We start from the raw sequence: 9,186 nt of genomic DNA, 5'->3' as shown, positions 1-9,186 counted from the left end.
AAAAAACTTAAATTCTAGATAGTTCCGCGGAACTAGTTCCAGGAACTAGTAGGTAGATTAAGTTTGTGTCAACCGACATACGTTTTTCTGGCCGCTTTAAACGGCCATCAGGAAAAAATATTCAATATCATACTATTTCTTTTTTTGATGCATTTTCCTGAAAAAAAACTAAAATTCTAGATAGTTCCGCGGAACTAGTTCCAGGAACTTGTTCCGACCGAAAAAAGAACCGTTCCATGTTCGTTCCGGCTTTGGAACTGTTTTGCGGATCTCTGTTTTGTGTAATTTGCCTTGTCTATAATAATAATAAAATCAAAATTGAAACTTTTTCGTATGATTTCTCTTTCCAGTTTTATAATGAAACCGTAATGCCGACTTATAACGAGTCGATTTTCGCCGTGCGGCGAAGCTTTTTTGCGTCAGTCGAGTCGTGTGAACGTAAGCCGCACGCGACTAAAGTGACAATCCCCATACTAGAGTCCTAGTCGACTTAAGCCGTGAGACATATCATGTGGTTAAAATCGACTCGTGAAAAGTCGGGATAGGTATACCTACTTATACCTTTTGAATCTAATATATTTTCTAATAACTTATCGTTAATAAAAATTATCTGTGAACCATCAAGTTGCTTAAATTTTTTTGTTGAGATATCACTACAATATTTATTATAGTTATTTCAAAACTTTTAGTTTACATTTATAAAATGACATGATAGGACACCAGATTATATCCGATTAGTCTCTAGTAAGTTACCTGCACAAATTTCTAACCTAACTTAAAAATAGCTTATGATATTGAAAAAGCATAGGAAAAGGGCCCAAGAATTATTTTGCCTAGAGGCCCATGACATGGTTAATCCGGCACTGCTTGCACGAAAAAACAAACCGGCTATTATTTATTTGAAATGTCAAATGAATAATTCCAATTCTTCAAGGCGGAAAATAAAATTTGTTAGACGTAAAACACACATTTTGTGTACACAAACCCGATTTGGACTCAAAAAATTCAAATTTGTTTGGTTTGGGACCTACCCAAATGGACCTATTTTTTAATATTAGCCCAGGGAAAATAGATTTTTTCAAGGGAAACAATTTTTAACATGCTGATTTTGGTATACAGTTTGGTGTTATGGTGGTTTACAATCTGTGAAAAGTTGAAAAGTCCTGAAGTTTCGTCTGTCCGCTAGTCAAATTATAAAAAACGGTAGGTTTTAGACAAAAATTATATTCTACAAAATTGTAGCAGAGGCTATTTTACAAAAAAATGTCCTACAAAGTTTTCTTGTATCATGTACCGTTTAAAATTAATATCACTTCAAACTCGCATATGTTTTTGTTGATATTGTTATAATTTTTATTTTAATAAAATTACATGGGATATTTTGAAATGTTGTAATGTTTAAACGGTCAATGATAAAAAAAACTTTATTTGACAATTTTTTGTAAAATAACCTCAGCTACAATTTTGTGGAACCTAATTTTTGTCTAACACCTACCTAAATAAAAAATGTTCTGACCTTTGACCCCTTATAGCGGCCAGAGGAAACTTCAGGACTTTTCACAGATTGCAAACCACCCTAACACCAAGCTGTTTACCAAAATCAGACTGTTACAAATTTGTTCCTTTCTTTGACAATTTTTCGTCTATTCTTACTGGGCTATATTTATTATTTTGATTTCATCAAAGTAAAATACTATTTTTGCTGAAGGTATTTTTTTAATTTTTTTTTTAAACAAATTAAGGGGGGAAATCCTTCTGTAACTTTTTATTTTTGCATTAATTTTTTTTTTGCCTAATAAATTAATTTATCAACCGAAGAAACTATTTTCAGTGGTCTAAGCCTTAAATGAAGCCTCAAAGTAGCAAATAAAATATCAATATGTTTTTTTTCGACTGGACTGTTATTGGCTATAGGTACAGTTGCTAGGAACAAAAGACAGAGCCTTAGCCATGGTTTTTCACTTGCAGTTTTGCAACATAAAGCTTTTTCATAAACTTTTTTTTAAGTGAAAATTGCTGATTCAATAGAGCCTCATCAACTTTTAATATCTTGTGTATTGATTTGCAAGTTCAACTAACTACTTTCCAGTTCCCTGCAAGTACTACTATTGTAGTTAAATTAGTCACAAAAATACCTATGTAGTTAGATAATGATAAACAGACCGCATCGTATTGGTGGAACACGTTTAGATGGGCAAACTGATCTCCCATAATAATCTATGACTCAATGTTAATTATTACTTTTTCATGAAATATGATATACGAAAGGTGCATATAAAAATAAAATCAGATATATCTGAATTCCAAACCAGATGAAGCTTTTCAATTTATTATTGTCATTCCGGAAGCAACAATACTGCATATGTGCAATAAAAAATCAACCTACTTTGCATACGGAACACAAAAAAAACACCCTCCAGCTACCTGATACCTTGTTTGTGTCACATCTCTTTTGCAATTACAAAACTTAATTACATAGGAAAGTAAACAACCTAAAATACCTATGCAATGACTAGAAAAATTACACTCTTCCTGAAGGACATTGAACATCTGCGCTGTCTTGGGGCGTATCTCAACTAGCAGCAGCAACAGCAGCTGAGTTTAACAAACCATCAACCCATCTTTTTATCTTACGCTCCCGTCCGTCACAAAAAAAAACTGTAACAAACCCAATCCATTCAAAATGTGACATTGTGCGATATAGAACATTTTAACGCACCTTTTGTGTCGTCCGCATGGCAACGCGCAATTTATTACAAAAGGAATCCTTGGGTCAATGCGATTTATATAAGTAAAATCTACTCTCAAAGGTGTACACGTCCTTAAACGTCCACTTTTCTGCTTCTGCACAACTCATAATGTCCGAACAAAGGAATGAAACAAATCTCATAGAAGGATATCATTTCTTCTATGAGTCTTTCTTTTGCGCAAGAAGCCAAGGAGATAGTAGGTAAGGATATTTTTATGACCAGGTATTTTCTTTAAGGACACAATCCATATACAATGGCAGCATGTCATCAACCACACTGCCACACAGTGGGAATTCCTGTCCACCAGACGACAAACAAATAAAACACAGTCAAAACACAGGATCTTTTGCAGGACCTGGGTCTCCTTTATTTTTTTGTCCATCTGGGATAATCTTAAAGTTTGTATAAGAATCCCTTATTTTTCTTCTTCTACTTTTCTTGAGGCTACTAGCAGTAGTAGAATTTTGAAAGGTGCACAATGCCATAAGATTGTAATGTTTAAGATGTGTGTTTGTCCTTCCTCTACGAGCACGAGGCAAACACAACGAGGATATAAATGTCTGCTACACACATAAATTCTATCTCTTAGGGTCGAACTAATTTTAAAGCTAAACTCGAACTCTATAAACGAGGGGTTTGGCTCTTTTGCTTTTATATCCATTTGCAAAAGGTAGGTTAGGTATAAGTTGGATATAAAGGTACGTATCCTTGATTTGGATTTACTGCACGTTGGCTGCAGGCAACAAAGAAAGAACAGTTCTTGCAAGAAAGGACATCTTTTACCTGTGGGTTTTTTTTTTTTTTCTTGATTCTTGTTCTTTTGTTTTCACTTTCGGAATCTTGTTCCCGTTTTCATATATTCTTTTTGGATTTCTTCCTGAATTTTTCATATTAAGGACGACAACGACTCCATTGTGTCTGGGAGACTACGAAGTATTATATGGATTTGGTGCCGCGGTTTTTATTGCTTAGGGTTCTTTGAGTTTATTTTTTTTTTTTTATTTTTTTTTTTATTCAATAAGACACATCTGCCAATGAACCGTTGCTGCTTGGTAAGACACTTTTTGGCACATGAACAAACATACAAAAGAACAAAAAAAAAAATAATGTCTAGCCTCGTTAGTGTATGTTGTAAAGCAGGAAAATTGCAATGCGATTTATGTGCGTCCAAGAAATTGCATTAGAATTGTGTTAAACTCGTTTATAAAAATGGAGGAATTATGTATTACTTATACCAAGCAGAGCAATCATTATAAATCATTTCGAAACCAATGATACTGAGACAAGAAATTATATTTTATGGCTTCATTGGAATCAGACAATATCCTTAGACATTGGAAGAAATTTAGTGATTTCTTAGAGGGACTGTAGTTATTTGTCTCAGTTAATAAAGAATTATTTCGTCCTTAAAGTCTTAAAGTAGGTATACAATTCGTGTAAATGTAGATTTGTAAAATTTCTTTTTTGAGTTAAAGACTTTTCATTTTCTGCAGAACTGTTTAGAGAGAATCCGAAAGTGATGCGGCTTTGGAAATGTAATATCCTTCACTGTGGATGAAGGCAAGGTTTGGCTTGAAAGTTTTCAACTTCTTCGATTTTAAGATTTGGATGCATTTGGTGAAACGTGAAATCCGTTCGGAGAAAAAACATCAAACTTAACGCAATCACTGAAAATAGTACTTTTCATAGGTCCTTGATAAACTCTACTTTATATTTCCAAGTTTTCATCAAATATGTTTTCTTTAGCCAGAACTACTGGCTTATGAACCTTCAAGAATAAATTTACCGACAAAAAGAGTTCAGATAGAGTATCATTTCAATCAATCAGAATAAACTTACTGAAAGGTATTGATTTTAAGTCCATAAATCATGATAAGTTATAAAATTGAGGTGGCCCTTCCATCTTTTGAACTCATATTCATTTTCTACCACATGTACAAGATCTTTGACAAGATTTTGAGTAAGAGGCTCATCTATTTTCCTGAGCTTGTATTGCAAAAATTTTAAAGCAAATTTCTTGAGATTCTTCTTTTTTTTTTTTCTTCCTGACAGTGACAGTTCTTCTTCTACTCTACAAACCAGGCGTCACATGTGGGTTTGATTACAAGCAAAAAGTTGAGGACTGTAAAAAAGAGAACGGTTCCCTATTACACATCACCTTTGATTGGAAACTCGTACGTGACTCTTTCGGGGCATCATACCTTTATTTTTACTTGGTTCTACAATCTACATACTATCCATACCATTTGCACATACTACTTCTTCATTGCTTCTAAATTTTCTTCAAACCTGCTCAAACTATTTCGTTTAAAATTTTTGTGTGTAATGTTACAAATAAACTGCTATTAAAGCTATCTGCCATAGAATGCTTTTTTTGGTTTCTGAATATCTCGCAAACGACTGACCCGATTTGAATTTTATACAAAAGCGTTTAACTAACCGTAATATTGAAATTTTAGAAAATTTTCAAATTACAAATTTTTGGATTTTTGAAAAAATAGTTCAATTTTGTTTGAAGAATTCATTGAAATTTTTCCAAATTTCTCTTTGTTACACAGAGAAAAATAGACCACATAAAATAGAACAAAAACAATAAGATTTCTCTATGGTTTTCATCCAAGAAGGAAACCTTATTAAAACAATCGGGTTTTCCTTATTGTTTTAAAATCTGCAAAAAAATAAAAAAAAAGATGACCAGGCTGGGAATCGAACTGGAGACTTCAAATCATTAGTCGCACACCTTACCACCTGAACCAACCTGCCATGAAAATATTGATCGCGATTTTTGTTCTAGTGCTTAGTGGCAAAAAAAAATCAACTTTTCAGTCAAATTTTAATAAGATTTTCTCTATAAAAATAATAAGAAATCTCCTTAAAAAAACCTTATTAATCGTTGATTTTAATAAGATTTCCTTATGAAATGTATGGACGGTAAAACAATATGGCAATCTGTTAGTTTTTAGCGGGTCATATTTTTCTCTGTGTAGTTATTTCTTCAAAATGAAATAACAACTTTTTTTTAGAAAATTTGTATAGATACCTACATACAAAATTATTTTTTTTTTTTTAAACGGCTCTTTAAGATCTTTTACCATAAGAGCAAGTACGTGCGATCCAGTCGTGCATTTTATTTTTAATAATGCTATGAAAGTTTAGCCAAAATGCATTTTTATTCCGGTAAAATCCAGTTTGGGGAGCTTCTAATATTAGGCCCTTTCTTCTGGTATTTGAAACATTGAACTGTCACTGGACTATGAAAATAATTCAATCTTCCAATGTTCCAACTCGCGGCTCTGATTTTTTTCCTTAATTTTTTGCATTGCTATTATATTAGCTTTGTAAACTGTAAGGCTTTAACCCGATCATTTCTTATCGTTCCAGTACATTTTGTTACAGCGGTACTGCTTGGCGGTGTAGTGTATTAACAAGTAGGTACGTATTTCGATAATCCTAGAAATTTTCTGAAAATTTTCGTGAAACGTTTTCCAAAGGTTTTGTTGTTTGATTCTCTTTCACTTTACAGATGATCTGCAGAAACTTTTTATGGAATGCTCTTAGAAGTTATTGTATATTGCTAGGGTCTTACGACATGCGGTATTGACTGGGTTGAAATTAAGGACTATTACTTTTAATCTTCTCTTGTCCGAAAATCTGCATCTGATCTTCCGATTTTTCTATGCATTTCCCATAAAAGATGTTGTAACATTGCAATGATAAAGAATGCGAAAGAAAGTGGTTGATGAGAACACAGAGTTCACAAACATAGCAGTAACAGAACATAAAAACCAATACCTATACAAATTTGCTTACAACATTAAAATTTTAACAACAATAACTTGCAATCATTAATTCATTTATATCCACCTCTACTATTATCCTTAAAATCACCTCCTACCCACCCATTTAATGATTCCAAATCCCTTATCAGAGTTGATACTGGTCTGATCCAATCCACCCACAAAAAAGTCAAATACCCTTGTTAACAAACACCAGCACGAACAACACACTCTTATACCTACAACAAGTATACGTTGATAATATTTTGTCCCAACATTATGCATATACTAGTAGAAGTCAAGTCATATTGCTTGTCATTGAAAATTATGTGAAAATGACATTGCTAAGATGTATTTTAATATAAAAGAATTTGCTGCCAATTTAATTGCATCTAAATTAGTCTGCAAGAGACAATAGATTTGAATTTGAATTTGATTTGCTTGTTGGACAAGGTAATAATCTGCAGAATATTATTATGATGAGAGATTGGTAATAATGGTTTTATTATTGTGTATAGTTAGAGTAGTTTTGTAGGTAGGATGTACAAACTCATTCATTGTAGTGCAGTCATACTAATGACTTTTTAAAATATTTTGAATATCTACTACATAAATGCTAATTGAAGTTTAATTCTGAAATTTAAATGACAATTATTTTTTAGAAATATGTCTTGTCATTTTGAATGATGACTTTATTATGTATTATGAATGTGATGATGTTATTGAGTAATTTCACTTTCAACTCAAAAATACATTTTGGCACGTTCCATAATATTTTGTCTGGTTTTATTTTATTGCACAATTAACCATTAAGTAAATAGTAATATAATGGGAAAAGCGTTGATGAACAGGAAAAATTGTAAAACAAAGGATAATGCCCAAAAATGTCAAATTTTAAAATGCAGTTAACTTTATCAAAATTCTCAAAGAAATTTAAATTTTTTTTATCCTCAAATGGACTAATACCACTTTCATTAATAATACAATTTTTTTTTTTAAATTAAAATTAAAACAAAACAAGTAGGTACCAATTTTAAATTAAACTTCTTTAAAATGTTTTTTAAAAAAGAAATAAATTTATTAGTTTGAATCTCAAAGGTTTTCTAAAGATACGAAGTATCTTGTTCGATGGTCGACTTAAGATTGGATGTGTCTTGTCCAATGGTTAATTTAAGATTTGATGTATCTTGCCCGAAAGCCAACTTAAGATTAAATTATAATTTTGATATTTGGAATGATCCAACTGGGGATCGTTACAATGTTCTTTGTTTAAAAATGATGACACAGCATCTTACAGTTGCTCTAGCGGATGCTTGGGTGTCGAAGTTTATTACTACTTAAAATGATGACACAGCATCTAACAGTGGATGCTTGGATGTCGCAGTTTATTATTACAAGATAAATATTAGAATACACCAGAAGGGTATATGCTATGATCCAACATTGTAGATCGATACAATGTTGTATTGTTTATTTGTTTATGTCTCGCTATTTTGTTTTAATTTATTGTGGAGGCGCACAGGTGATATCGGATAAAACTTATATACATAATAGATGTACCTAATGTTTTTTTGATGCAAAACTATTATCACGGAAGTCAGATTGTCTTGGTTTTAGTTCCATGAGTTTGAGTATAATATAATTGTTCATCAGATTTTGAAACAAACCTTCCCCAAAAAGAAATCCTGGCTACAGTCATGATCCACTCATACGTCAAATTTTCCGGTTGTTAGGGCTTTCCTGGCTTTCTCGACTGTTTTACCTATATTAGTTATTTTTTTAAGGAGAGTTAGCAATCTACTTTTATTCCCAGATAAGTATTTAACCCTTCTTTGAATTTCTAGAACTTTACCCGCTAGCTGCATTGGTTTGTATGAGGTAGTTCTTATGTCTTAAGTTCACCAATATAAGATGAGCTTCGAAATACATATCTCGACTGAAAAGGTAAAGTATCTTAAGTCGACTTAAGATGTTTCGCGTTTTTTTGTTGAATCTCAGTGCCATTTTAAAGGCCTACAGTTCTGTCTTATCGGCATTTTTCTATCTCACCCCCTTCCTTTTTATGCACAGAAACAATTTCATCTTATGTTCAAAAGAGACATATTCAAAACCTTAAGTAGACTTAAGATTATATTGGGTTAATACTTTTTTTATTATTGTGAAATCTTAAATTATCTTATGTTGACTTAAGATATTTCCGCGCGTGCAAGCAGAAACAAAAAGTCATCCTTAAGTTGACCATAAGATAAAATATTTTAAAAAATTCCGAAGAGTGTGAAAAGGCAAATCATCTTACCTAAGTCAACTTAAGATATTGGAAATTATAGAAAAGCCAAACTATCTTAAGTCATATTTAACGTATTTAAGTTCTTATAACGGGAAAAATATTAAAAATATCTTTTTGAAATAAATTTAATAAAAAAGATCATAAAATTTGACATCTAAATGTTTTATACAATTTAATCCACACTTGAAAAATATTTTGGGAGGCAGCTTTGAAGTTTGTTTTTGCTCTCCTAAAAAATCATCGAAATTGACATAAGATACTTTACCTTTTCAGTAGAGATATTTCCAAATGTCGAATTACAAACATTTCAGCAAATATATGTTGCTCGATCAAAATACAAATAAACTTAAAATAAATCAATAAATAGACAAAA

This window comes from Episyrphus balteatus, chromosome 1, assembly GCF_945859705.1.
Source record: "Episyrphus balteatus chromosome 1, idEpiBalt1.1, whole genome shotgun sequence".
In the NCBI taxonomy this organism is placed as follows: Eukaryota; Metazoa; Arthropoda; class Insecta; order Diptera; family Syrphidae; genus Episyrphus; species Episyrphus balteatus.
Note: the sequence above shows the minus strand (reverse complement) of the source record.